Source organism: Heterodontus francisci, chromosome 41 (assembly GCF_036365525.1).
Source record: "Heterodontus francisci isolate sHetFra1 chromosome 41, sHetFra1.hap1, whole genome shotgun sequence".
NCBI classification, from domain to species: Eukaryota; Metazoa; Chordata; class Chondrichthyes; order Heterodontiformes; family Heterodontidae; genus Heterodontus; species Heterodontus francisci.
Window position 1 is genome coordinate 6284663 of NC_090411.1, and position 25694 is coordinate 6310356.

At 55.4% G+C, this 25694-nt stretch overlaps 16 non-coding genes and 4 pseudogenes across 16 annotated transcripts; all 20 read left to right on the forward strand.

The window, feature by feature from the left end:
- Nucleotides 1–78: 78 nt before the first annotated feature.
- LOC137355153 (U2 spliceosomal RNA) lies at nucleotides 79–269 on the forward strand. Its single transcript, XR_010970790.1, has one exon. It is a non-coding gene; the product is annotated as a U2 spliceosomal RNA (small nuclear RNA).
- A 388-nt stretch (nucleotides 270–657) lies between these two features.
- LOC137354773 (U2 spliceosomal RNA) lies at nucleotides 658–756 on the forward strand (annotated as a pseudogene).
- A 1005-nt stretch (nucleotides 757–1761) lies between these two features.
- LOC137354327 (U2 spliceosomal RNA) lies at nucleotides 1762–1944 on the forward strand. The gene has a single exon (XR_010970361.1). It is a non-coding gene; the product is annotated as a U2 spliceosomal RNA (small nuclear RNA).
- Nucleotides 1945–2332: 388 nt separating this feature from the next.
- LOC137355155 (U2 spliceosomal RNA) lies at nucleotides 2333–2523 on the forward strand. The gene has a single exon (XR_010970792.1). It is a non-coding gene; the product is annotated as a U2 spliceosomal RNA (small nuclear RNA).
- A 386-nt stretch (nucleotides 2524–2909) lies between these two features.
- LOC137355156 (U2 spliceosomal RNA) lies at nucleotides 2910–3100 on the forward strand. Its single transcript, XR_010970793.1, has one exon. It is a non-coding gene; the product is annotated as a U2 spliceosomal RNA (small nuclear RNA).
- A 388-nt stretch (nucleotides 3101–3488) lies between these two features.
- LOC137354741 (U2 spliceosomal RNA) lies at nucleotides 3489–3626 on the forward strand (annotated as a pseudogene).
- Nucleotides 3627–5754: 2128 nt separating this feature from the next.
- On the forward strand, nucleotides 5755–5942 carry LOC137354155 (U2 spliceosomal RNA). The gene has a single exon (XR_010970300.1). It is a non-coding gene; the product is annotated as a U2 spliceosomal RNA (small nuclear RNA).
- Nucleotides 5943–6328: 386 nt separating this feature from the next.
- On the forward strand, nucleotides 6329–6519 carry LOC137353849 (U2 spliceosomal RNA). Its single transcript, XR_010970001.1, has one exon. It is a non-coding gene; the product is annotated as a U2 spliceosomal RNA (small nuclear RNA).
- A 388-nt stretch (nucleotides 6520–6907) lies between these two features.
- LOC137355157 (U2 spliceosomal RNA) lies at nucleotides 6908–7098 on the forward strand. The gene has a single exon (XR_010970794.1). It is a non-coding gene; the product is annotated as a U2 spliceosomal RNA (small nuclear RNA).
- A 388-nt stretch (nucleotides 7099–7486) lies between these two features.
- Nucleotides 7487–7624, forward strand: LOC137354739 (U2 spliceosomal RNA; annotated as a pseudogene).
- A 2128-nt stretch (nucleotides 7625–9752) lies between these two features.
- Nucleotides 9753–9943, forward strand: LOC137354158 (U2 spliceosomal RNA). The gene has a single exon (XR_010970303.1). It is a non-coding gene; the product is annotated as a U2 spliceosomal RNA (small nuclear RNA).
- Nucleotides 9944–10329: 386 nt separating this feature from the next.
- Nucleotides 10330–10520, forward strand: LOC137355158 (U2 spliceosomal RNA). Its single transcript, XR_010970795.1, has one exon. It is a non-coding gene; the product is annotated as a U2 spliceosomal RNA (small nuclear RNA).
- Nucleotides 10521–10908: 388 nt separating this feature from the next.
- On the forward strand, nucleotides 10909–11099 carry LOC137355159 (U2 spliceosomal RNA). The gene has a single exon (XR_010970796.1). It is a non-coding gene; the product is annotated as a U2 spliceosomal RNA (small nuclear RNA).
- Nucleotides 11100–11487: 388 nt separating this feature from the next.
- On the forward strand, nucleotides 11488–11678 carry LOC137355160 (U2 spliceosomal RNA). Its single transcript, XR_010970797.1, has one exon. It is a non-coding gene; the product is annotated as a U2 spliceosomal RNA (small nuclear RNA).
- Nucleotides 11679–12066: 388 nt separating this feature from the next.
- Nucleotides 12067–12257, forward strand: LOC137355161 (U2 spliceosomal RNA). Its single transcript, XR_010970798.1, has one exon. It is a non-coding gene; the product is annotated as a U2 spliceosomal RNA (small nuclear RNA).
- Nucleotides 12258–12645: 388 nt separating this feature from the next.
- On the forward strand, nucleotides 12646–12754 carry LOC137354534 (U2 spliceosomal RNA; annotated as a pseudogene).
- Nucleotides 12755–17954: 5200 nt separating this feature from the next.
- LOC137354156 (U2 spliceosomal RNA) lies at nucleotides 17955–18143 on the forward strand. Its single transcript, XR_010970301.1, has one exon. It is a non-coding gene; the product is annotated as a U2 spliceosomal RNA (small nuclear RNA).
- A 5576-nt stretch (nucleotides 18144–23719) lies between these two features.
- Nucleotides 23720–23905, forward strand: LOC137354151 (U2 spliceosomal RNA). The gene has a single exon (XR_010970296.1). It is a non-coding gene; the product is annotated as a U2 spliceosomal RNA (small nuclear RNA).
- Nucleotides 23906–24291: 386 nt separating this feature from the next.
- On the forward strand, nucleotides 24292–24482 carry LOC137355162 (U2 spliceosomal RNA). The gene has a single exon (XR_010970799.1). It is a non-coding gene; the product is annotated as a U2 spliceosomal RNA (small nuclear RNA).
- A 388-nt stretch (nucleotides 24483–24870) lies between these two features.
- LOC137354497 (U2 spliceosomal RNA) lies at nucleotides 24871–25056 on the forward strand. The gene has a single exon (XR_010970464.1). It is a non-coding gene; the product is annotated as a U2 spliceosomal RNA (small nuclear RNA).
- The last annotated feature ends 638 nt before the right edge of the window (nucleotides 25057–25694 follow it).

Here is a 25694-nt window from a genome sequence, read left to right on the forward strand (position 1 = left end):
CTCGCCCACCCGGCGGCTACTTTGAGGTAGTGGCCGCACGCCGGGCCTGACGCGCGCAGCAAACGCAGTTTTACGGCCATCGCTTCTCGGCCTTTTGGCTAAGATCAAGTGTAGTATCTGTTCTTATCAGTTTAATATCTGATACGTCCCCTATCTGGGGACCAAATATTAAATTGATTTTTGGGACAGGGAGATGGAGCAGGGGCTTGCCCCGTCCACTCCATGCATCCACCTGGTATTGCAGTGTTTCCAGGAGCGGTGCAGCTTCCCCCCTCCACGGGGGCGAGACCCCTGCTGAAAAATAGAATTCGCAATAGTGACGGCGCTGCTGCTCGGCTGACTTTGCTGCAGTTTTCTGTGGGTGCTACGCTGTCCCCTGTTGGATTGCCCCGCAGTTGCAGGCCGCCCTTTGCTGCCCAGCGCGCGCGGTTGTCTTTATTCCTGCGCAATGCCTCGCGCAGAAGCGCAAGGAATGGCTGCGCGTGGCATGCACGCGTGCTTTCCTTTCTGCTTGCAAGGCCCGGCAACAAAAGGAGCTCTGGCTCAAAGACCGCCCGCCGTCGCCTCTTTCGCCCGAGGCTCGCCCACCCGGCGGCTACTTTGACGTAGAGGCCGCACGCCGGGCCTGACGCGCGCAGCAAACGCAGTTTTACGGCCATCGCTTCTCGGCCTTTTGGCTAAGATCAAGTGTAGTATCTGTTCTTATCAGTGCGGCTGCATCAAGCTATGTGTAGATCCCCAGTACGCAAACTCCAAGTGTCACTACGTGCTGAGGTTCTATCTGTCCCCGGTGTTGCGAAGGATGGGCCTGGTCACATTGCCGCGGAACGCTCCGTGCAGTTGGGCGGCGCCGTACCACCTATCCTTCGTGGAGCAGTTTCTGCGGAAAAACACCTTTGACCACCGGTCCATCAGGCAGTGGTCTGCACGGAATGTCCTCAAGGCCCTACGGGAAAAGGAAACGGTGGATCCTGTCGGATGGTTCCCCGAGCAGACCGTCAAAGTCATTTGGCGGAATGCCTCATCACCAGAACTTTCAAACAAGCACCAAGACGTAGCTTGGCTGGTGGTGAGAAGGGCCCTCCCCGTCAGATCCTTCATGCACACCCGAAGTCTCGCCCCCTCCGCACAGTGCCCCCGCGTTGGCTGTGGTGGGGAAGAGACGGTCGCCCACCTCCTCCTGGAATGTGCCTTTGCAAAGCAGGTGTGGAAAGAGATGCAGTGGTTTTTGTCAAGGTTCATCCCAAGCAGCTCTGTAACACAGGAGTCTGTGCTCTACGGGCTGTTCCCAGGGACGCACACCGAGACAAACATCAACTGCTGCTGGAGGACTATCAATTCGGTGAAAGACGCCCTTTGGTCTGCCCGAAACTTGCTGGTCTTCCAGCGCAAAGAGTTGTCCACCGCCGAATGTTGCAGACTGGCACATTCCAAGGTCCAGGACTACGTGCTGAGGGACGCACTAAAGCTTGGGGCAGCCGCAGCAAAGGCTCAATGGGGAAAGACCACAGTGTAAGGTTCCCCCACCAAGCTAGACTGAGGGGCTGGATCCATGGGAAACCCCTCGAACTGTATCGTTAATATTCTGAATTGCTGTAAATGTAAAACTGTAATTGACATGACAATTGTGAAACGGAAGGGTTGGGAAGAAACTCATGACAGTATTGAAGGAAACTGATCTCCCTTGCAATGTTTGTATTTTTTGGTGCTGTTTGGAAACTGTTTGGCAATGTAATTTTTACAGATTTTTATGAATAAAGTATATTTTGGAAATAAAAAAAAAAAAAAAAATCTGTTCTTATCAGTTTAATATCTGATACGTCCCCTATCTGGGGACCAAATATTAAATTGATTTTTGGGACAGGGAGATGGAGCAGGGGCTTGCCCCGTCCACTCCATGCATCCACCTGGTATTGCAGTGTTTCCAGGAGCGGTGCAGCTTCCCCCCTCCATGGGGGCGAGACCCCTGCTGAAAAATAGAATTCGCAATAGTGACGGCGCTGCTGCTCGGCTGACTTTGCTGCAGTTTTCCGTGGGTGCTACGCTGTTCCCTGTTGGATTGCCCCGCAGTTGCAGGCCGCCCCTTGCTGCCCAGCGCGCGCGGTTGTCTTTATTCCTGCGCAATGCCTCGCGCAGAAGCGCAAGGAATGGCTGCGCGTGGCATGCACGCGTGCTTTCCTTTCTGCTTGCAAGGCCCGGCAACAAAAGGAGCTCTGGCTCAAAGACCGCCCGCCGTCGCCTCTTTCGCCCGAGGCTCGCCCACCCGGAGGCTACTTTGACGTAGAGGCCGCACGCCGGGCCTGACGCGCGCAGCAAACGCAGTTTTACGGCCATCGCTTCTCGGCCTTTTGGCTAAGATCAAGTGTAGTATCTGTTCTTATCAGTTTAATATCTGATACGTCCCCTATCTGGGGACCAAATATTAAATTGATTTTTGGGACAGGGAGATGGAGCAGGGGCTTGCCCCGTCCACTCCATGCATCCACCTGGTATTGCAGTGTTTCCAGGAGCGGTGCAGCTTCCCCCCTCCACGGGAGCGAGACCCCTGCTGAAAAATAGAATTCGCAATAGTGACGGCGCTGCTGCTCGGCTGACTTTGCTGCAGTTTTCCGTGGGCGCTACGCTGCCCCCTGTTGGATTGCCCCGCAGTTGCAGGCCGCCCTTTGCTGCCCAGCGCGCGCGCGTCTTTTTTCCTGCGCAACGCCTCGCGCAGAAGCGCGAGGAATGGCTGCGCGTGGCATGCACGCGTGCTTTCCTTTCTGCTTGCAAGGCCCGGCAACAAAAGGAGCTCTGGCTCAAAGACCGCCCGCCGTCGCCTCTTTCGCCCGAGGCTCGCCCACCCGGCGGCTACTTTGAGGTAGAGGCCGCACGCCGGGCCTGACGCGCGCAGCAAACGCAGTTTTACGGCCATCGCTTCTCGGCCTTTTGGCTAAGATCAAGTGTAGTATCTGTTCTTATCAGTTTAATATCTGATACGTCCCCTATCTGGGGACCAAATATTAAATTGATTTTTGGGACAGGGAGATGGAGCAGGGGCTTGCCCCGTCCACTCCATGCATCCACCTGGTATTGCAGTGTTTCCAGGAGCGGTGCAGCTTCCCCCCTCCACGGGGGCGAGACCCCTGCTGAAAAATAGAATTCGCAATAGTGACGGCGCTGCTGCTCGGCTGACTTTGCTGCAGTTTTCTGTGGGTGCTACGCTGTCCCCTGTTGGATTGCCCCGCAGTTGCAGGCCGCCCTTTGCTGCCCAGCGCGCGCGGTTGTCTTTATTCCTGCGCAATGCCTCGCGCAGAAGCGCAAGGAATGGCTGCGCGTGGCATGCACGCGTGCTTTCCTTTCTGCTTGCAAGGCCCGGCAACAAAAGGAGCTCTGGCTCAAAGACCGCCCGCCGTCGCCTCTTTCGCCCGAGGCTCGCCCACCCGGCGGCTACTTTGACGTAGAGGCCGCACGCCGGGCCTGACGCGCGCAGCAAACGCAGTTTTACGGCCATCGCTTCTCGGCCTTTTGGCTAAGATCAAGTGTAGTATCTGTTCTTATCCGCAGAAACTGCTCCACGAAGGATAGGTGGTACGGCGCCGCCCAACTGCACGGTGCGTTCCGCGGCAATGTGACCAGGCCCATCCTTCGCAACACCGGGGACAGATAGAACCTCAGCACGTAGTGACACTTGGAGTTTGCGTACTGGGGATCTACACATAGCTTGATGCAGCCGCACACGAAGGTGGTCATCAGGATGAGGGCCACGTTGGGTACATTTTTCCCGCCCATGTCCAGAGATTTGAACATCGTGTCTCTCCGGACCCGGTCCATTTTAGATCCCCAGACGAAGCTGAAAATGGCTCGGGTGACTGCCACGGCGCAGGAGTGGGGTATGGGCCAGACCTGCGTCACGTAGAGCAACAACGTGAGCGCCTCGCACCTGATGACCAGGTTCTTACCCACAATGGAGAGAGATCGCTGCCCCCACATGCCCAACTTTTGTCGTACCTTGGCTACTCGCTCCTCCCATGTTTTGGTGCACGCCCCGGCACTTCCGAACCATTTCCCCAGCACCTTCAGGTAATCTGACCTGACGGTGAAGGGGACAAAGGATCGGTCAGCCCAGTTCCCAAAGAACATGGCCTTGCTCTTGCCGTGGTTAACTTTGGCTCCCGAGGCCAGTTCGAACTGGTCGCAGATGCTCATCAGTCTGCGCACGGACAGCGGATCCGAGCAGAAGACGGCGACGTCATCCATGTACAGGGAGGTTTTGACCTGAGTGCCTCCACTGCCTGGGATTGTCACCCCTCTTATGCTCGCATCCTTCCTAATAGACTCAGCAAAGGGTTCAATACAGCAAACAAACAAGACCGGGGAAAGAGGACAGCCCTGTCTGACTCCAGATTTGATCGGGAAACTTTCAGATTCCCACCCGTTGATTGACACTGCGCTACTGATGTTTGTGTAGAGCAGTTGGATCCAATTGCAGATTCCCTCCCCAAACCCCATTTTGGAAAGCACGTCCATCATGTAGGTGTGCGATATCCTGTCAAAAGCCTTCTCCTGGTCCAGGCTGATGAGGCAGGTGTCCACCCTCCTGTCCCGTACGTAGGCGATCGTATCCCTGAGTAGCGCGAGGCTATCAGAGATCTTCCTGCCGGGTACAGTACAGGTCTGATCGGGGTGAATCACCAGCTCCAGAGCAGACTTGACTCGACTGGCTATGACTTTGGACAGAATCTTGTAATCAACATTAAGCAGTGAGATGGGCCGCCAATTTCTGATTTCTACCCTCTCCCCCTTCTGCTTGTAAATGAGGGTGATGATGCCTTTTCTCATGGATTCTGACATGCTACCGGCCAGGAGCATACTCTCGTATACTTCCAGCAGGTCCGGGCCGACCCAGTCCCACAGGGCCGAGTACAACTCGACCGGTAAGCCATCGCTCCCGGGAGTTTTACTCGCCGAAAAGGAAACGGTGGATCCTGTCGGATGGTTCCCCGAGCAGACCGTCAAAGTCATTTGGCGGAATGCCTCATCACCAGAACTTTCAAACAAGCACCAAGACGTAGCTTGGCTGGTGGTGAGAAGGGCCCTCCCCGTCAGGTCCTTCATGCACACCCGAAGTCTCGCCCCCTCCGCACAGTGCCCCCGCGTTGGCTGTGGTGGGGAAGAGACGGTCGCCCACCTCCTCCTGGAATGTGCCTTTGCAAAGCAGGTGTGGAAAGAGATGCAGTGGTTTTTGTCAAGGTTCATCCCAAGCAGCTCTGTAACACAGGAGTCTGTGCTCTACGGGCTGTTCCCAGGGACGCACACCGAGACAAACATCAACTGCTGCTGGAGGACTATCAATTCGGTGAAAGACGCCCTTTGGTCTGCCCGAAACTTGCTGGTCTTCCAGCGCAAAGAGTTGTCCACCACCGAATGTTGCAGACTGGCACATTCCAAGGTCCAGGACTACGTGCTGAGGGACGCACTAAAGCTTGGGGCAGCCGCAGCAAAGGCTCAATGGGGAAAGACCACAGTGTAAGGTTCCCCCACCAAGCTGGACTGAGGGGCTGGAACCATGGGAAGCCCCTCGAACTGTATCGTTAATATTCTCAATTGCTGTAAATGTAAAACTGTAATTGACATGACAATTGTGAAACGGAAGGGTTGGGAAGAAACTCATGACATTATTGAAAGAAACTGATCTCTTTTGCAATGTTTGTATTTTTTGGTGCTGTTTGGAAACTGTTTGGCAATGTAATTTTTACAGATTTTTATGAATAAAGTATATTTTGGAAATAAAAAAAAAAAAAAAAGTAGTATCTGTTCTTATCAGTTTAATATCTGATACGTCCCCTATCTGGGGACCAAATATTAAATTGATTTTTGGGACAGGGAGATGGAGCAGGGGCTTGCCCCGTCCACTCCATGCATCCACCTGGTATTGCAGTGTTTCCAGGAGCGGTGCAGCTTCCCCCCTCCACGGGAGCGAGACCCCTGCTGAAAAATAGAATTCGCAATAGTGACGGCGCTGCTGCTCGGCTGACTTTGCTGCAGTTTTCCGTGGGCGCTACGCTGCCCCCTGTTGGATTGCCCCGCAGTTGCAGACCGCCCTTTGCTGCCCAGCGCGCGCGCGTCTTTTTTCCTGCGCAACGCCTCGCGCAGAAGCGCGAGGAATGGCTGCGCGTGGCATGCACGCGTGCTTTCCTTTCTGCTTGCAAGGCCCGGCAACAAAAGGAGCTCTGGCTCAAAGACCGCCCGCCGTCGCCTCTTTCGCCCGAGGCTCGCCCACCCGGCGGCTACTTTGAGGTAGAGGCCGCACGCCGGGCCTGACGCGCGCAGCAAACGCAGTTTTACGGCCATCGCTTCTCGGCCTTTTGGCTAAGATCAAGTGTAGTATCTGTTCTTATCAGTTTAATATCTGATGCGTCCCCTATCTGGGGACCAAATATTAAATTGATTTTTGGGACAGGGAGATGGAGCAGGGGCTTGCCCCGTCCACTCCATGCATCCACCTGGTATTGCAGTGTTTCCAGGAGCGGTGCAGCTTCCCCCCTCCACGGGGGCGAGACCCCTGCTGAAAAATAGAATTCGCAATAGTGACGGCGCTGCTGCTCGGCTGACTTTGCTGCAGTTTTCTGTGGGTGCTACGCTGTCCCCTGTTGGATTGCCCCGCAGTTGCAGGCCGCCCTTTGCTGCCCAGCGCGCGCGGTTGTCTTTATTCCTGCGCAATGCCTCGCGCAGAAGCGCAAGGAATGGCTGCGCGTGGCATGCACGCGTGCTTTCCTTTCTGCTTGCAAGGCCCGGCAACAAAAGGAGCTCTGGCTCAAAGACCGCCTGCCGTCGCCTCTTTCGCCCGAGGCTCGCCCACCCGGCGGCTACTTTGAGGTAGAGGCCACACGCCGGGCCTGACGCGCGCAGCAAACGCAGTTTTACGGCCATCGCTTCTCGGCCTTTTGGCTAAGATCAAGTGTAGTATCTGTTCTTATCAGTTTAATATCTGATACGTCCCCTATCTGGGGACCAAATATTAAATTGATTTTTGGGACAGGGAGATGGAGCAGGGGCTTGCCCCGTCCACTCCATGCATCCACCTGGTATTGCAGTGTTTCCAGGAGCGGTGCAGCTTCCCCCCTCCACGGGGGCGAGACCCCTGCTGAAAAATAGAATTCGCAATAGTGACGGCGCTGCTGCTCGGCTGACTTTGCTGCAGTTTTCTGTGGGTGCTACGCTGTCCCCTGTTGGATTGCCCCGCAGTTGCAGGCCGCCCTTTGCTGCCCAGCGCGCGCGGTTGTCTTTATTCCTGCGCAATGCCTCGCGCAGAAGCGCAAGGAATGGCTGCGCGTGGCATGCACGCGTGCTTTCCTTTCTGCTTGCAAGGCCCGGCAACAAAAGGAGCTCTGGCTCAAAGACCGCCCGCCGTCGCCTCTTTCGCCCGAGGCTCGCCCACCCGGCGGCTACTTTGACGTAGAGGCCGCACGCCGGGCCTGACGCGCGCAGCAAACGCAGTTTTACGGCCATCGCTTCTCGGCCTTTTGGCTAAGATCAAGTGTAGTATCTGTTCTTATCCGCAGAAACTGCTCCACGAAGGATAGGTGGTACGGCGCCGCCCAACTGCACGGTGCGTTCCGCGGCAATGTGACCAGGCCCATCCTTCGCAACACCGGGGACAGATAGAACCTCAGCACGTAGTGACACTTGGAGTTTGCGTATTGGGGATCTACACATAGCTTGATGCAGCCGCACACGAAGGTGGTCATCAGGATGAGGGCCACGTTGGATACATTTTTCCCGCCCATGTCCAGAGATTTGAACATCGTGTCTCTCCGGACCCGGTCCATTTTAGATCCCCAGACGAAGCTGAAAATGGCTCGGGTGACTGCCACGGCGCAGGAGTGGGGTATGGGCCAGACCTGCGCCACGTAGAGCAACAACGTGAGCGCCTCGCACCTGATGACCAGGTTCTTACCCACAATGGAGAGAGATCGCTGCCCCCACATGCCCAACTTTTGTCGTACCTTGGCTACTCGCTCCTCCCATGTTTTGGTGCACGCCCCGGCACTTCCGAACCATATCCCCAGCACCTTCAGGTAATCTGACCTGACGGTGAAGGGGACAAAGGATCGGTCAGCCCAGTTCCCAAAGAACATGGCCTCGCTCTTGCCGTGGTTAACTTTGGCTCCCGAGGCCAGTTCGAACTGGTCGCAGATGCTCATCAGTCTGCGCACGGACAGCGGATCCGAGCAGAAGACGGCGACGTCATCCATGTACAGGGAGGTTTTGACCTGAGTGCCTCCACTGCCTGGGATTGTCACCCCTCTTATGCTCGCATCCTTCCTAATAGACTCAGCAAAGGGTTCAATACAGCAAACAAACAAGACCGGGGAAAGAGGACAGCCCTGTCTGACTCCAGATTTGATCGGGAAACTTTCAGATTCCCACCCGTTGATTGACACTGCGCTACTGATGTTTGTGTAGAGCAGTTGGATCCAATTGCAGATTCCCTCCCCAAACCCCATTTTGGAAAGCACGTCCATCATGTAGGTGTGCGATATCCTGTCAAAAGCCTTCTCCTGGTCCAGGCTGATGAGGCAGGTGTCCACCCTCCTGTCCCGTACGTAGGCGATCGTATCCCTGAGTAGCGCGAGGCTATCAGAGATCTTCCTGCCGGGTACAGTACAGGTCTGATCGGGGTGAATCACCAGCTCCAGAGCAGACTTGACTCGACTGGCTATGACTTTGGACAGAATCTTGTAATCAACATTAAGCAGTGAGATGGGCCGCCAATTTCTGATTTCTACCCTCTCCCCCTTCTGCTTGTAAATGAGGGTGATGATGCCTTTTCTCATGGATTCTGACATGCTACCGGCCAGGAGCATACTCTCGTATACTTCCAGCAGGTCCGGGCCGACCCAGTCCCACAGGGCCGAGTACAACTCGACCGGTAAGCCATCGCTCCCGGGAGTTTTACTCGCCGAAAAGGAAACGGTGGATCCTGTCGGATGGTTCCCCGAGCAGACCGTCAAAGTCATTTGGCGGAATGCCTCATCACCAGAACTTTCAAACAAGCACCAAGACGTAGCTTGGCTGGTGGTGAGAAGGGCCCTCCCCGTCAGGTCCTTCATGCACACCCGAAGTCTCGCCCCCTCCGCACAGTGCCCCCGCGTTGGCTGTGGTGGGGAAGAGACGGTCGCCCACCTCCTCCTGGAATGTGCCTTTGCAAAGCAGGTGTGGAAAGAGATGCAGTGGTTTTTGTCAAGGTTCATCCCAAGCAGCTCTGTAACACAGGAGTCTGTGCTCTACGGGCTGTTCCCAGGGACGCACACCGAGACAAACATCAACTGCTGCTGGAGGACTATCAATTCGGTGAAAGACGCCCTTTGGTCTGCCCGAAACTTGCTGGTCTTCCAGCGCAAAGAGTTGTCCACCACCGAATGTTGCAGACTGGCACATTCCAAGGTCCAGGACTACGTGCTGAGGGACGCACTAAAGCTTGGGGCAGCCGCAGCAAAGGCTCAATGGGGAAAGACCACAGTGTAAGGTTCCCCCACCAAGCTGGACTGAGGGGCTGGAACCATGGGAAGCCCCTCGAACTGTATCGTTAATATTCTCAATTGCTGTAAATGTAAAACTGTAATTGACATGACAATTGTGAAACGGAAGGGTTGGGAAGAAACTCATGACATTATTGAAAGAAACTGATCTCTTTTGCAATGTTTGTATTTTTTGGTGCTGTTTGGAAACTGTTTGGCAATGTAATTTTTACAGATTTTTATGAATAAAGTATATTTTGGAAATAAAAAAAAAAAAAAAAAAAGTAGTATCTGTTCTTATCAGTTTAATATCTGATACGTCCCCTATCTGGGGACCAAATATTAAATTGATTTTTGGGACAGGGAGATGGAGCAGGGGCTTGCCCCGTCCACTCCATGCATCCACCTGGTATTGCAGTGTTTCCAGGAGCGGTGCAGCTTCCCCCCTCCACGGGAGCGAGACCCCTGCTGAAAAATAGAATTCGCAATAGTGACGGCGCTGCTGCTCGGCTGACTTTGCTGCAGTTTTCCGTGGGCGCTACGCTGCCCCCTGTTGGATTGCCCCGCAGTTGCAGGCCGCCCTTTGCTGCCCAGCGCGCGCGCGTCTTTTTTCCTGCGCAACGCCTCGCGCAGAAGCGCGAGGAATGGCTGCGCGTGGCATGCACGCGTGCTTTCCTTTCTGCTTGCAAGGCCCGGCAACAAAAGGAGCTCTGGCTCAAAGACCGCCCGCCGTCGCCTCTTTCGCCCGAGGCTCGCCCACCCGGCGGCTACTTTGAGGTAGAGGCCGCACGCCGGGCCTGACGCGCGCAGCAAACGCAGTTTTACGGCCATCGCTTCTCGGCCTTTTGGCTAAGATCAAGTGTAGTATCTGTTCTTATCAGTTTAATATCTGATACGTCCCCTATCTGGGGACCAAATATTAAATTGATTTTTGGGACAGGGAGATGGAGCAGGGGCTTGCCCCGTCCACTCCATGCATCCACCTGGTATTGCAGTGTTTCCAGGAGCGGTGCAGCTTCCCCCCTCCACGGGGGCGAGACCCCTGCTGAAAAATAGAATTCGCAATAGTGACGGCGCTGCTGCTCGGCTGACTTTGCTGCAGTTTTCTGTGGGTGCTACGCTGTCCCCTGTTGGATTGCCCCGCAGTTGCAGGCCGCCCTTTGCTGCCCAGCGCGCGCGGTTGTCTTTATTCCTGCGCAATGCCTCGCGCAGAAGCGCAAGGAATGGCTGCGCGTGGCATGCACGCGTGCTTTCCTTTCTGCTTGCAAGGCCCGGCAACAAAAGGAGCTCTGGCTCAAAGACCGCCCGCCGTCGCCTCTTTCGCCCGAGGCTCGCCCACCCGGCGGCTACTTTGACGTAGAGGCCGCACGCCGGGCCTGACGCGCGCAGCAAACGCAGTTTTACGGCCATCGCTTCTCGGCCTTTTGGCTAAGATCAAGTGTAGTATCTGTTCTTATCAGTTTAATATCTGATACGTCCCCTATCTGGGGACCAAATATTAAATTGATTTTTGGGACAGGGAGATGGAGCAGGGGCTTGCCCCGTCCACTCCATGCATCCACCTGGTATTGCAGTGTTTCCAGGAGCGGTGCAGCTTCCCCCCTCCATGGGGGCGAGACCCCTGCTGAAAAATAGAATTCGCAATAGTGACGGCGCTGCTGCTCGGCTGACTTTGCTGCAGTTTTCCGTGGGTGCTACGCTGTTCCCTGTTGGATTGCCCCGCAGTTGCAGGCCGCCCCTTGCTGCCCAGCGCGCGCGGTTGTCTTTATTCCTGCGCAATGCCTCGCGCAGAAGCGCAAGGAATGGCTGCGCGTGGCATGCACGCGTGCTTTCCTTTCTGCTTGCAAGGCCCGGCAACAAAAGGAGCTCTGGCTCAAAGACCGCCCGCCGTCGCCTCTTTCGCCCGAGGCTCGCCCACCCGGCGGCTACTTTGACGTAGAGGCCGCACGCCGGGCCTGACGCGCGCAGCAAACGCAGTTTTACGGCCATCGCTTCTCGGCCTTTTGGCTAAGATCAAGTGTAGTATCTGTTCTTATCAGTTTAATATCTGATACGTCCCCTATCTGGGGACCAAATATTAAATTGATTTTTGGGACAGGGAGATGGAGCAGGGGCTTGCCCCGTCCACTCCATGCATCCACCTGGTATTGCAGTGTTTCCAGGAGCGGTGCAGCTTCCCCCCTCCACGGGGGCGAGACCCCTGCTGAAAAATAGAATTCGCAATAGTGACGGCGCTGCTGCTCGGCTGACTTTGCTGCAGTTTTCTGTGGGTGCTACGCTGTCCCCTGTTGGATTGCCCCGCAGTTGCAGGCCGCCCTTTGCTGCCCAGCGCGCGCGGTTGTCTTTATTCCTGCGCAATGCCTCGCGCAGAAGCGCAAGGAATGGCTGCGCGTGGCATGCACGCGTGCTTTCCTTTCTGCTTGCAAGGCCCGGCAACAAAAGGAGCTCTGGCTCAAAGACCGCCCGCCGTCGCCTCTTTCGCCCGAGGCTCGCCCACCCGGCGGCTACTTTGACGTAGAGGCCGCACGCCGGGCCTGACGCGCGCAGCAAACGCAGTTTTACGGCCATCGCTTCTCGGCCTTTTGGCTAAGATCAAGTGTAGTATCTGTTCTTATCAGTTTAATATCTGATACGTCCCCTATCTGGGGACCAAATATTAAATTGATTTTTGGGACAGGGAGATGGAGCAGGGGCTTGCCCCGTCCACTCCATGCATCCACCTGGTATTGCAGTGTTTCCAGGAGCGGTGCAGCTTCCCCCCTCCATGGGGGCGAGACCCCTGCTGAAAAATAGAATTCGCAATAGTGACGGCGCTGCTGCTCGGCTGACTTTGCTGCAGTTTTCCGTGGGTGCTACGCTGTTCCCTGTTGGATTGCCCCGCAGTTGCAGGCCGCCCCTTGCTGCCCAGCGCGCGCGGTTGTCTTTATTTCTGCGCAATGCCTCGCGCAGAAGCGCAAGGAATGGCTGCGCGTGGCATGCACGCGTGCTTTCCTTTCTGCTTGCAAGGCCCGGCAACAAAAGGAGCTCTGGCTCAAAGACCGCCCGCCGTCGCCTCTTTCGCCCGAGGCTCGCCCACCCGGCGGCTACTTTGACGTAGAGGCCGCACGCCGGGCCTGACGCGCGCAGCAAACACAGTTTTACGGCCATCGCTTCTCGGCCTTTTGGCTAAGATCAAGTGTAGTATCTGTTCTTATCAGTGCTTATTTGATTGAGAAGAGACCATGATCATTGCTTTTTGATCCTGGGGAAGCTTTGAGTAAAATGGCTATAACCAATTTTCGAGCTTCGGGCCAGGGAGTGCGCAACACCGTTCGGGTGGTCGTGAAGGACAAGGAAGGAGATGCACCGGTCGATCGCACCTTCTTCATCAAGAAAATTCTCTTCGATTGCTGCGGATTTCAAGCGACGGACGTCTTCTGCCTGCAGGATTTCCCCAGCAGTGGATACTTTGACGTGACGTTCCGGAACGTGGCGGGATGCATCAAGTTCCTGAAGGCGTTCAAGGAGAAAGGGGACCGGGCACCACTGTCGATCCTCACAGCGGAGCCGCTCTTCACGCTTCCGTCACAACGGGACCGGGTGGTGACGATTCACCTCTACAACCCCCATGTTCCGGTGGTGGATGTACTCACCTTTCTCGCCAGGTACGTCGAGGTGGCCGGCAGCAGCACTGATGTCAAGGACCCCTTTGGGATCTGGACCAGCAAGCGGCAGGTCAAGGTGACCTTGAAGGTAGATCCCAGTGGAGCCATCATCCACCCTCCCTCCAGCTTCGCTATCGGGGGAAGTCGAGGCTTCTTGGTCTACGCTGGGCAGCCCAGAGTTTGTCGCACCTGTGGCAAATCTGGTCACATGGCAGCCAACTGCAGCACGGTTGTTTGCAAGAACTGCAAGGAGGAAGGCCATCAGACCAAGGACTGTAAGCAGACTAAGTGTTGCAACTTGTGCGGTGCGGCAGGCCATCTCTACAAGACCTGTCCCAAACGTTGTCAAAGCTATGCTCAGGCGGCAAGGTCCAAGGAATGGCCGGGCGAAGGTTCGACGAAGGCGTCCGCTGTTCGAAAGGAGACCAACAACCTTCTCCGCAGTGAGGAACTTCAACCTGAGAAGGAAGGGGAGGCGGCTGAAACCAACGACCCAGCACCTACCCAGCGCCCGGAAACCCCTCCCCCACAGACAGAATCAATGGAGGAGGAGGCAGCAGATGGACAAACAGGTCAGTGGCAAGTGGTCCAGAGGAGAACCACAAAGAAAAAACATCCCAAAGCCACCACCCAAACCAGTGGCAAGAGGAGGCTCTCTTCTGAATCAGACTGCAACAACTCCTCTTCACTGGACGGGGAAATGCTGGAACGACAGCCCCTTCAAAAGAGGCGGCAGAACTCCGAGATGGATGATAAAGCATCCCAGCCCCCGGGCACTGGAAGCTGTGATGGGCCCAGCGTGCCCCAACCCCAATGCCCCACACGTAACGACGTGGCCAACGCATCTCAGCTCCAGGACACCGGGAGCAAAGACACGTCTGGCGCACCTGAGCTCCGGGAGACCGGGAGCTGTGATGTTTTCGAGGAGGAACAGATGGAAGCAGCTGAGGACAACCCAATCCTCTCTGCCTACAAGACCCCCCCGATGTCACCCGAGCGGCACAAACCCTGCAGGAAAAATCAGGAGGGGTTTCTGAGCCCAACCAACGTGAAACTGCTTGCGCATACGATGGGTATGCAGGAACATCCCGAAGGGGAAGGACTGGGACTAGCGAGGACAAATGGTATGGGAAGCAACAACTAATTTTTAGTAAAAAATGGGTGTAAGAATTGCTTCCATTAATGTGCGTAGCATTAAATCGACTACGCGATGTGTTTCAACCTTGGATTACCTTGCCAAGGTCAAAGCTGACCTACTGTTTCTGCAGGAGTGTGGAATACCACACCTCAGCACCTACAGGCAGTGGTCGCGATGGTGGTCCCACGGGCCATCGATCTGGTCGGGGGGTAATGACTGCCGTTCCTCCGGCCTGGGTATTCTGCTGCGGGGAGGTAACTTCACCATCTCCGAAGTTAAGGAGGTGGTGGGCGGCCGCCTCCTCGTAGCAGACGTGATGTACAACAACGCTCCGCTCCGGTTGATCAACGTGTACGCCCCGGTACAACGCAGCGAGCGGCTGACCGTCTTCCAGCAGCTCCCACTGCTGCTGGCGACGTCCAGGCCGGTCATCCTAGGCGGTGACTTCAACTGCATCATCGATGCGGCTGGACGATCCGGCAGTGACGACAGCAAACTGGACGCTACGTCCAGATTCCTAGTAGAAACAGTTAAGGATGCCAAACTGCACGACGTCTTCAGCAAACCTGCAGACGGAGCGCAGCGCAGATACACATGGTCAAGATCGGACGGGTCTGCCCGTTCCAGGATTGACTTCCTGTTTGTTTCCCGTGCTGTCACGGTCGGATCCACCGACGTCAAGCCGGTGTTCTTCTCCGACCACTGCCTCTTACTGGCCGACTGTCACTTACAGGACGACCAGCGGGTTGGCAGAGGGACGTGGAAGCTCAATGCGACACTGCTGACCCCAGAGAACGTTGAGGAACTCAAAAGGGATTACAATGGTTGGAGGACCGTGAAACCCCTCTTTGAGTCTCCAGTTCACTGGTGGGAAGCGATTAAGGAGAACATCAAGAGGTTCTTCATCCACAAAGGTGTTCAGAAGGCGAGAGAGAGACAGAGGGAACTGTCCCGACTCCAGAAAATTATGCAAAATCTACTCCGGTTGCAGTCAATGGGGGTCGAGGTCAAGGAGGACCTCCAAGAGGTGAAGAGCCAGCAGGCCTCGCTCTTTGCCAAGGAGGCCTCCAAGATCATCTTCCGGTCCAGAGTCCGCTCCATCGAGCAGGATGAGACGTGCTCGCGTTACTTCTTCCAAAAGGTACACAGAGAGAGCTCTGTTATCAGCAGCCTGAAGGAAGAAGATGGCTCGGTAACGTCTTCGCAGTCCGACATACTAAGGATCAGCAAATCCTTTTATGCTGGGCTGTATGACGCGAAGCCCACAGACAGCAGAGCCTCCCAGTCCTTCCTGTCATCTATCACAGAGGTCTTAGATGACAGCAGGAGGGAGGGACTGGACAAGCCGCTAACTCTGGACGAGCTGACAAAGGCCGTCGAGTCTTTCGAGGCGAGTAAAACTCCCGGGAGCGATGGCTTACCGGTCGAGTTGTACTCGGCCCTGTGGGACTGGGTCGGCCCGGACCTGCTGGAAGTATACGAGAGTATGCTCCTGGCCGGTAGCATGTCAGAATCCATGAGAAAAGGCATCATCACCCTCATTTACAAGCAGAAGGGGGAGAGGGTAGAAATCAGAAATTGGCGGCCCATCTCACTGCTTAATGTTGATTACAAGATTCTGTCCAAAGTCATAGCCAGTCGAGTCAAGTCTGCTCTGGAGCTGGTGATTCACCCCGATCAGACCTGTACTGTACCCGGCAGGAAGATCTCTGATAGCCTCGCGCTACTCAGGGATACGATCGCCTACGTACGGGACAGGAGGGTGGACACCTGCCTCATCAGCCTGGACCAGGAGAAGGCTTTTGACAGGATATCGCACACCTACATGATGGACGTGCTTTCCAAAATGGGGTTTGGGGAGGGAATCTGCAATTGGATCCAACTGCTCTACACAAACATCAGTAGCGCAGTGTCAATCAACGGGTGGGAATCTGAAAGTTTCCCGATCAAATCTGGAGTCAGACAGGGCTGTCCTCTTTCCCCGGTCTTGTTTGTTTGCTGTATTGAACCCTTTGCTGAGTCTATTAGGAAGGATGCGAGCATAAGAGGGGTGACAATCCCAGGCAGTGGAGGCACTCAGGTCAAAACCTCCCTGTACATGGATGACGTCGCCGTCTTCTGCTCGGATCCGCTGTCCGTGCGCAGACTGATGAGCATCTGCGACCAGTTCGAACTGGCCTCGGGAGCCAAAGTTAACCACGGCAAGAGCGAGGCCATGTTCTTTGGGAACTGGGCTGACCGATCCTTTGTCCCCTTCACCGTCAGGTCAGATTACCTGAAGGTGCTGGGGAAATGGTTCGGAAGTGCCGGGGCGTGCACCAAAACATGGGAGGAGCGAGTAGCCAAGGTACGACAAAAGTTGGGCATGTGGGGGCAGCGATCTCTCTCCATTGTGGGTAAGAACCTGGTCATCAGGTGCGAGGCGCTCACGTTGTTGCTCTACGTGGCGCAGGTCTGGCCCATACCCCACTCCTGCGCCGTGGCAGTCACCCGAGCCATTTTCCGCTTCGTCTGGGGATCTAAAATGGACCGGGTCCGGAGGGACACGATGTTCAAATCTCTGGACATGGGCGGGAAAAATGTACCCAACGTGGCCCTCATCCTGATGACCACCTTCGTGTGCGGCTGCATCAAGCTATGTGTAGATCCCCAGTACGCAAACTCCAAGTGTCACTACGTGCTGAGGTTCTATCTGTCCCCGGTGTTGCGAAGGATGGGCCTGGTCACATTGCCGCGGAACGCACCGTGCAGTTGGGCGGCGCCGTACCACCTATCCTTCGTGGAGCAGTTTCTGCGGAAAAACACCTTTGACCACCGGTCCATCAGGCAGTGGTCTGCACGGAATGTCCTCAAGGCCCTACGGGAAAAGGAAACGGTGGATCCTGTCGGATGGTTCCCCGAGCAGACCGTCAAAGTCATTTGGCGGAATGCCTCATCACCAGAACTTTCAAACAAGCACCAAGACGTAGCTTGGCTGGTGGTGAGAAGGGCCCTCCCCGTCAGGTCCTTCATGCACACCCGAAGTCTCGCCCCCTCCGCACAGTGCCCCCGCGTTGGCTGTGGTGGGGAAGAGACGGTCGCCCACCTCCTCCTGGAATGTGCCTTTGCAAAGCAGGTGTGGAAAGAGATGCAGTGGTTTTTGTCAAGGTTCATCCCAAGCAGCTCTGTAACACAGGAGTCTGTGCTCTACGGGCTGTTCCCAGGGACGCACACCGAGACAAACATCAACTGCTGCTGGAGGACTATCAATTCGGTGAAAGACGCCCTTTGGTCTGCCCGAAACTTGCTGGTCTTCCAGCGCAAAGAGTTGTCCACCACCGAATGTTGCAGACTGGCACATTCCAAGGTCCAGGACTACGTGCTGAGGGACGCACTAAAGCTTGGGGCAGCCGCAGCAAAGGCTCAATGGGGAAAGACCACAGTGTAAGGTTCCCCCACCAAGCTGGACTGAGGGGCTGGAACCATGGGAAGCCCCTCGAACTGTATCGTTAATATTCTCAATTGCTGTAAATGTAAAACTGTAATTGACATGACAATTGTGAAACGGAAGGGTTGGGAAGAAACTCATGACATTATTGAAAGAAACTGATCTCTTTTGCAATGTTTGTATTTTTTCGTGCTGTTTGGAAACTGTTTGGCAATGTAATTTTTACAGATTTTTATGAATAAAGTATATTTTGGAAATAAAAAAAAAAAAAAAAAGTAGTATCTGTTCTTATCAGTTTAATATCTGATACGTCCCCTATCTGGGGACCAAATATTAAATTGATTTTTGGGACAGGGAGATGGAGCAGGGGCTTGCCCCGTCCACTCCATGCATCCACCTGGTATTGCAGTGTTTCCAGGAGCGGTGCAGCTTCCCCCCTCCATGGGGGCGAGACCCCTGCTGAAAAATAGAATTCGCAATAGTGACGGCGCTGCTGCTCGGCTGACTTTGCTGCAGTTTTCCGTGGGTGCTACGCTGTTCCCTGTTGGATTGCCCCGCAGTTGCAGGCCGCCCCTTGCTGCCCAGCGCGCGCGGTTGTCTTTATTCCTGCGCAATGCCTCGCACAGAAGCGCAAGGAATGGCTGCGCGTGGCATGCACGCGTGCTTTCCTTTCTGCTTGCAAGGCCCGGCAACAAAAGGAGCTCTGGCTCAAAGACCGCCCGCCGTCGCCTCTTTCGCCCGAGGCTCGCCCACCCGGCGGCTACTTTGACGTAGAGGCCGCACGCCGGGCCTGACGCGCGCAGCAAACGCAGTTTTACGGCCATCGCTTCTCGGCCTTTTGGCTAAGATCAAGTGTAGTAACACCGTTCGGGTGGTCGTGAAGGACAAGGAAGGAGATGCACCGGTCGATCGCACCTTCTTCATCAAGAAAATTCTCTTCGATTGCTGCGGATTTCAAGCGACGGACGTCTTCTGCCTGCAGGATTTCCCCAGCAGTGGATACTTCGACGTGACGTTCCGGAACGTGGCGGGATGCATCAAGTTCCTGAAGGCGTTCAAGGAGAAAGGGGACCGGGCGCCACTGTCGATCCTCACAGCGGAGCCGCTCTTCACGCTTCCGTCACAACGGGACCGGGTGGTGACGATTCACCTCTACAACCCCCATGTTCCGGTGGTGGATGTACTCACCTTTCTCGCCAGGTACGTCGAGGTGGCCGGCAGCAGCACTGATGTCAAGGACCCCTTTGGGATCTGGACCAGCAAGCGGCAGGTCAAGGTGACCTTGAAGGTAGATCCCAGTGGAGCCATCATCCACCCTCCCTCCAGCTTCGCTATCGGGGGAAGTCGAGGCTTCTTGGTCTACGCTGGGCAGCCCAGAGTTTGTCGCACCTGTGGCAAATCTGGTCACATGGCAGCCAACTGCAACACGGTTGTTTGCAAGAACTGCAAGGAGGAAGGCCATCAGACCAAGGACTGTAAGCAGACTAAGTGTTGCAACTTGTGCGGTGCGGCAGGCCATCTCTACAAGACCTGTCCCAAACGTTGTCAAAGCTATGCTCAGGCGGCAAGGTCCAAGGAATGGCCGGGCGAAGGTTCGACGAAGGCGTCCGCTGTTCGAAAGGAGACCAGCAACCTTCTCCGCAGTGAGGAACTTCAACCTGAGAAGGAAGGGGAGGCGGCTGAAACCAACGACCCAGCACCTACCCAGCGCCCGGAAACCCCTCCCCCACAGACAGAATCAATGGAGGAGGAGGCAGCAGATGGACAAACAGGTCAGTGGCAAGTGGTCCAGAGGAGAACCACAAAGAAAAAACATCCCAAAGCCACCACCCAAACCAGTGGCAAGAGGAGGCTCTCTTCTGAATCAGACTGCAACAACTCCTCTTCACTGGACGGGGAAATGCTGGAACGACAGCCCCTTCAAAAGAGGCGGCAGAACTCCGAGATGGATGATAAAGCATCCCAGCCCCCGGGCACTGGAAGCTGTGATGGGCCCAGCGTGCCCCAACCCCAATGCCCCACACGTAACGACGTGGCCAACGCATCTCAGCTCCAGGACACCGGGAGCAAAGACACGTCTGGCGCACCTGAGCTCCGGGAGACCGGGAGCTGTGATGTTTTCGAGGAGGAACAGATGGAAGCAGCTGAGGACAACCCAATCCTCTCTGCCTACAAGACCCCCCCGATGTCACCCGAGCGGCACAAACCCTGCAGGAAAAATCAGGAGGGGTTTCTGAGCCCAACCAACGTGAAACTGCTTGCGCATACGATGGGTATGCAGGAACATCCCGAAGGGGAAGGACTGGGACTAGCGAGGACAAATGGTATGGGAAGCAACAACTAATTTTTAGTAAAAAATGGGTGTAAGAATTGCTTCCATTAATGTGCGTAGCATTAAATCTACTACGCGATGTGTTTCAACCTTGGATTACCTCGCCAAGGTCAAAGCTGACCTACTGTTTCTGCAGGAGTGTGGAATACCACACCTCAGCACCTACAGGCAGTGGTCGCGATGGTGGTCCCACGGGCCATCGATCTGGTCGGGGGGTAATGACTGCCGTTCCTCCGGCCTGGGTATTCTGCTGCGGGGAGGTAACTTCACCATCTCCGAAGTTAAGGAGGTGGTGGGCGGCCGCCTCCTCGTAGCAGACGTGATGTACAACAACGCTCCGCTCCGGTTGATCAACGTGTACGCCCCGGTACAACGCAGCGAGCGGCTGACCGTCTTCCAGCAGCTCCCACTGCTGCTGGCGACGTCCAGGCCGGTCATCCTAGGCGGTGACTTCAACTGCATCATCGATGCGGCTGGACGATCCGGCAGTGACGACAGCAAACTGGACGCTACGTCCAGATTCCTAGTAGAAACAGTTAAGGATGCCAAACTGCACGACGTCTTCAGCAAACCTGCAGACGGAGCGCAGCGCAGATACACATGGTCAAGATCGGACGGGTCTGCCCGTTCCAGGATTGACTTCCTGTTTGTGTCCCGTGCTGTCACGGTCGGATCCACCGACGTCAAGCCGGTGTTCTTCTCCGACCACTGCCTCTTACTGGCCGACTGTCACTTACAGGACGACCAGCGGGTTGGCAGAGGGACGTGGAAGCTCAATGCGACACTGCTGACCCCAGAGAACGTTGAGGAACTCAAAAGGGATTACAAAGGTTGGAGGACCGTGAAACCCCTCTTTGAGTCTCCAGTTCACTGGTGGGAAGCGATCAAGGAGAACATCAAGAGGTTCTTCATCCACAAAGGTGTTCAGAAGGCGAGAGAGAGACAGAGGGAACTGTCCCGACTCCAGAAAATTATGCAAAATCTACTCCGGTTGCAGTCAATGGGGGTCGAGGTCAAGGAGGACCTCCAAGAGGTGAAGAGCCAGCAGGCCTCGCTCTTTGCCAAGGAGGCCTCCAAGATCATCTTCCGGTCCAGAGTCCGCTCCATCGAGCAGGATGAGACGTGCTCGCGTTACTTCTTCCAAAAGGTACACAGAGAGAGCTCTGTTATCAGCAGCCTGAAGGAAGAAGATGGCTCGGTAACGTCTTCGCAGTCCGACATACTAAGGATCAGCAAATCCTTTTATGCTGGGCTGTATGATGCGAAGCCCACAGACAGCAGAGCCTCCCAGTCCTTCCTGTCATCTATCACAGAGGTCTTAGATGACAGCAGGAGGGAGGGACTGGACAAGCCGCTAACTCTGGACGAGCTGACAAAGGCCGTCGAGTCTTTCGAGGCGAGTAAAACTCCCGGGAGCGACGGCTTACCGGTCGAGTTGTACTCGGCCCTGTGGGACTGGGTCGGCCCGGACCTGCTGGAAGTATACGAGAGTATGCTCCTGGCCGGTAGCATGTCAGAATCCATGAGAAAAGGCATCATCACCCTCATTTACAAGCAGAAGGGGGAGAGGGTAGAAATCAGAAATTGGCGGCCCATCTCACTGCTTAATGTTGATTACAAGATTCTGTCCAAAGTCATAGCCAGTCGAGTCAAGTCTGCTCTGGAGCTGGTGATTCACCCCGATCAGACCTGTACTGTACCCGGCAGGAAGATCTCTGATAGCCTCGCGCTACTCAGGGATACGATCGCCTACGTACGGGACAGGAGGGTGGACACCTGCCTCATCAGCCTGGACCAGGAGAAGGCTTTTGACAGGATATCGCACACCTACATGATGGACGTGCTTTCCAAAATGGGGTTTGGGGAGGGAATCTGCAATTGGATCCAACTGCTCTACACAAACATCAATAGCGCAGTGTCAATCAACGGGTGGGAATCAGAAAGTTTCCCGATCAAATCTGGAGTCAGACAGGGCTGTCCTCTGTCCCCGGTCTTGTTTGTTTGCTGTATTGAACCCTTTGCTGAGTCTATTAGGAAGGATGCGAGCATAAGAGGGGTGACAATCCCAGGCAGCGGAGGCACTCAGGTCAAAACCTCCCTGTACATGGATGACGTCGCCGTCTTCTGCTCGGATCCGCTGTCCGTGCGCAGACTGATGAGCATCTGCGACCAGTTCGAACTGGCCTCGGGAGCCAAAGTTAACCACGGCAAGAGCGAGGCCATGTTCTTTGGGAACTGGGCTGACCGATCCTTTGTCCCCTTCACCGTCAGGTCAGATTACCTGAAGGTGCTGGGGATATGGTTCGGAAGGGCCGGGGCGTGCACCAAAACATGGGAGGAGCGAGTAGCCAAGGTACGACAAAAGTTGGGCATGTGGGGGCAGCGATCTCTCTCCATTGTGGGTAAGAACCTGGTCATCAGGTGCGAGGCGCTCACGTTGTTGCTCTACGTGGCGCAGGTCTGGCCCATACCCCACTCCTGCGCCGTGGCAGTCACCCGAGCCATTTTCCGCTTCGTCTGGGGATCTAAAATGGACCGGGTCCGGAGGGACACGATGTTCAAATCTCTGGACATGGGCGGGAAAAATGTACCCAACGTGGCCCTCATCCTGATGACCACCTTCGTGTGCGGCTGCATCAAGCTATGTGTCGATCCCCAGTACGCAAACTCCAAGTGTCACTACGTGCTGAGGTTCTATCTGTCCCCGGTGTTGCGAAGGATGGGCCTGGTCACATTGCCGCGGAACGCTCCGTGCAGTTGGGACGTGCCGTACCACCTATCCTTCGTGGAGCAGTTTCTGCGGAAAAACACCTTTGACCACCGGTCCATCAGGCAGTGGTCTGCACGGAATGTCCTCAAGGCCCTACGGGAAAAGGAAACGGTGGATCCTGTCGGATGGTTCCCCGAGCAGACCGTCAAAGTCATTTGGCGGAATGCCTCATCACCAGAACTTTCAAACAAGCACCAAGACGTAGCTTGGCTGGTGGTGAGAAGGGCCCTCCCCGTCAGATCCTTCATGCACACCCGAAGTCTCGCCCCCTCCGCACAGTGCCCCCGCGTTGGCTGTGGTGGGGAAGAGACGGTCGCCCACCTCCTCCTGGAATGTGCCTTTGCAAAGCAGGTGTGGAAAGAGATGCAGTGGTTTTTGTCAAGGTTCATCCCAAGCAGCTCTGTAACACAGGAGTCTGTGCTCTACGGGCTGTTCCCAGGGACGCACACCGAGACAAACATCAACTGCTGCTGGAGGACTATCAATTCGGTGAAAGACGCCCTTTGGTCTGCCCGAAACTTGCTGGTCTTCCAGCGCAAAGAGTTGTCCACCACCGAATGTTGCAGACTGGCACATTCCAAGGTCCAGGACTACGTGCTGAGGGACGCACTAAAGCTTGGGGCAGCCGCAGCAAAGGCTCAATGGGGAAAGACCACAGTGTAAGGTTCCCCCACCAAGCTAGACTGAGGGGCTGGATCCATGGGAAACCCCTCGAACTGTATCGTTAATATTCTCAATTGCTGTAAATGTAAAACTGTAATTGACATGACAATTGAGAAACGGAAGGGTTGGGAAGAAACTCATGACAGTATTGAAGGAAACTGATCTCCCTTGCAATGTTTGTATTTTTTGGTGCTGTTTGGAAACTGTTTGGCAATGTAATTTTTACAGATTTTTATGAATAAAGTATATTTTGGAAATAAAAAAAAAAAAAAGTAGTATCTGTTCTTATCAGTTTAATATCTGATACGTCCCCTATCTGGGGACCAAATATTAAATTGATTTTTGGGACAGGGAGATGGAGCAGGGGCTTGCCCCGTCCACTCCATGCATCCACCTGGTATTGCAGTGTTTCCAGGAGCGGTGCAGCTTCCCCCCTCCACGGGAGCGAGACCCCTGCTGAAAAATAGAATTCGCAATAGTGACGGCGCTGCTGCTCGGCTGACTTTGCTGCAGTTTTCCGTGGGCGCTACGCTGCCCCCTGTTGGATTGCCCCGCAGTTGCAGGCCGCCCTTTGCTGCCCAGCGCGCGCGCGTCTTTTTTCCTGCGCAACGCCTCGCGCAGAAGCGCGAGGAATGGCTGCGCGTGGCATGCACGCGTGCTTTCCTTTCTGCTTGCAAGGCCCGGCAACAAAAGGAGCTCTGGCTCAAAGACCGCCCGCCGTCGCCTCTTTCGCCCGAGGCTCGCCCACCCGGCGGCTACTTTGAGGTAGAGGCCGCACGCCGGGCCTGACGCGCGCAGCAAACGCAGTTTTACGGCCATCGCTTCTCGGCCTTTTGGCTAAGATCAAGTGTAGTATCTGTTCTTATCAGTTTAATATCTGATACGTCCCCTATCTGGGGACCAAATATTAAATTGATTTTTGGGACAGGGAGATGGAGCAGGGGCTTGCCCCGTCCACTCCATGCATCCACCTGGTATTGCAGTGTTTCCAGGAGCGGTGCAGCTTCCCCCCTCCACGGGGGCGAGACCCCTGCTGAAAAATAGAATTCGCAATAGTGACGGCGCTGCTGCTCGGCTGACTTTGCTGCAGTTTTCTGTGGGTGCTACGCTGTCCCCTGTTGGATTGCCCCGCAGTTGCAGGCCGCCCTTTGCTGCCCAGCGCGCGCGGTTGTCTTTATTCCTGCGCAATGCCTCGCGCAGAAGCGCAAGGAATGGCTGCGCGTGGCATGCACGCGTGCTTTCCTTTCTGCTTGCAAGGCCCGGCAACAAAAGGAGCTCTGGCTCAAAGACCGCCCGCCGTCGCCTCTTTCGCCCGAGGCTCGCCCACCCGGCGGCTACTTTGACGTAGAGGCCGCACGCCGGGCCTGACGCGCGCAGCAAACGCAGTTTTACGGCCATCGCTTCTCGGCCTTTTGGCTAAGATCAAGTGTAGTATCTGTTCTTATCAGTTTAACATCAGTAGCGCAGTCTCAATCAACGGGTGGGAATCTGAAAGTTTCCCGATCAAATCTGGAGTCAGACAGGGCTGTCCTCTTTCCCCGGTCTTGTTTGTTTGCTGTATTGAACCCTTTGCTGAGTCTATTAGGAAGGATGCGAGCATAAGAGGGGTGACAATCCCAGGCAGCGGAGGCACTCAGGTCAAAACCTCCCTGTACATGGATGACGTCGCCGTCTTCTGCTCGGATCCGCTGTCCGTGCGCAGACTGATGAGCATCTGCGACCAGTTCGAACTGGCCTCGGGAGCCAAAGTTAACCACGGCAAGAGCGAGGCCATGTTCTTTGGGAACTGGGCTGACCGATCCTTTGTCCCCTTCACCGTCAGGTCAGATTACCTGAAGGTGCTGGGGATATGGTTCGGAAGTGCCGGGGCGTGCACCAAAACATGGGAGGAGCGAGTAGCCAAGGTACGACAAAAGTTGGGCATGTGGGGGCAGCGATCTCTCTCCATTGTGGGTAAGAACCTGGTCATCAGGTGCGAGGCGCTCACGTTGTTGCTCTACGTGGCGCAGGTCTGGCCCATACCCCACTCCTGCGCCGTGGCAGTCACCCGAGCCATTTTCCGCTTCGTCTGGGGATCTAAAATGGACCGGGTCCGGAGGGACACGATGTTCAAATCTCTGGACATGGGCGGGAAAAATGTACCCAACGTGGCCCTCATCCTGATGACCACCTTCGTGTGCGGCTGCATCAAGCTATGTGTAGATCCCCAGTACGCAAACT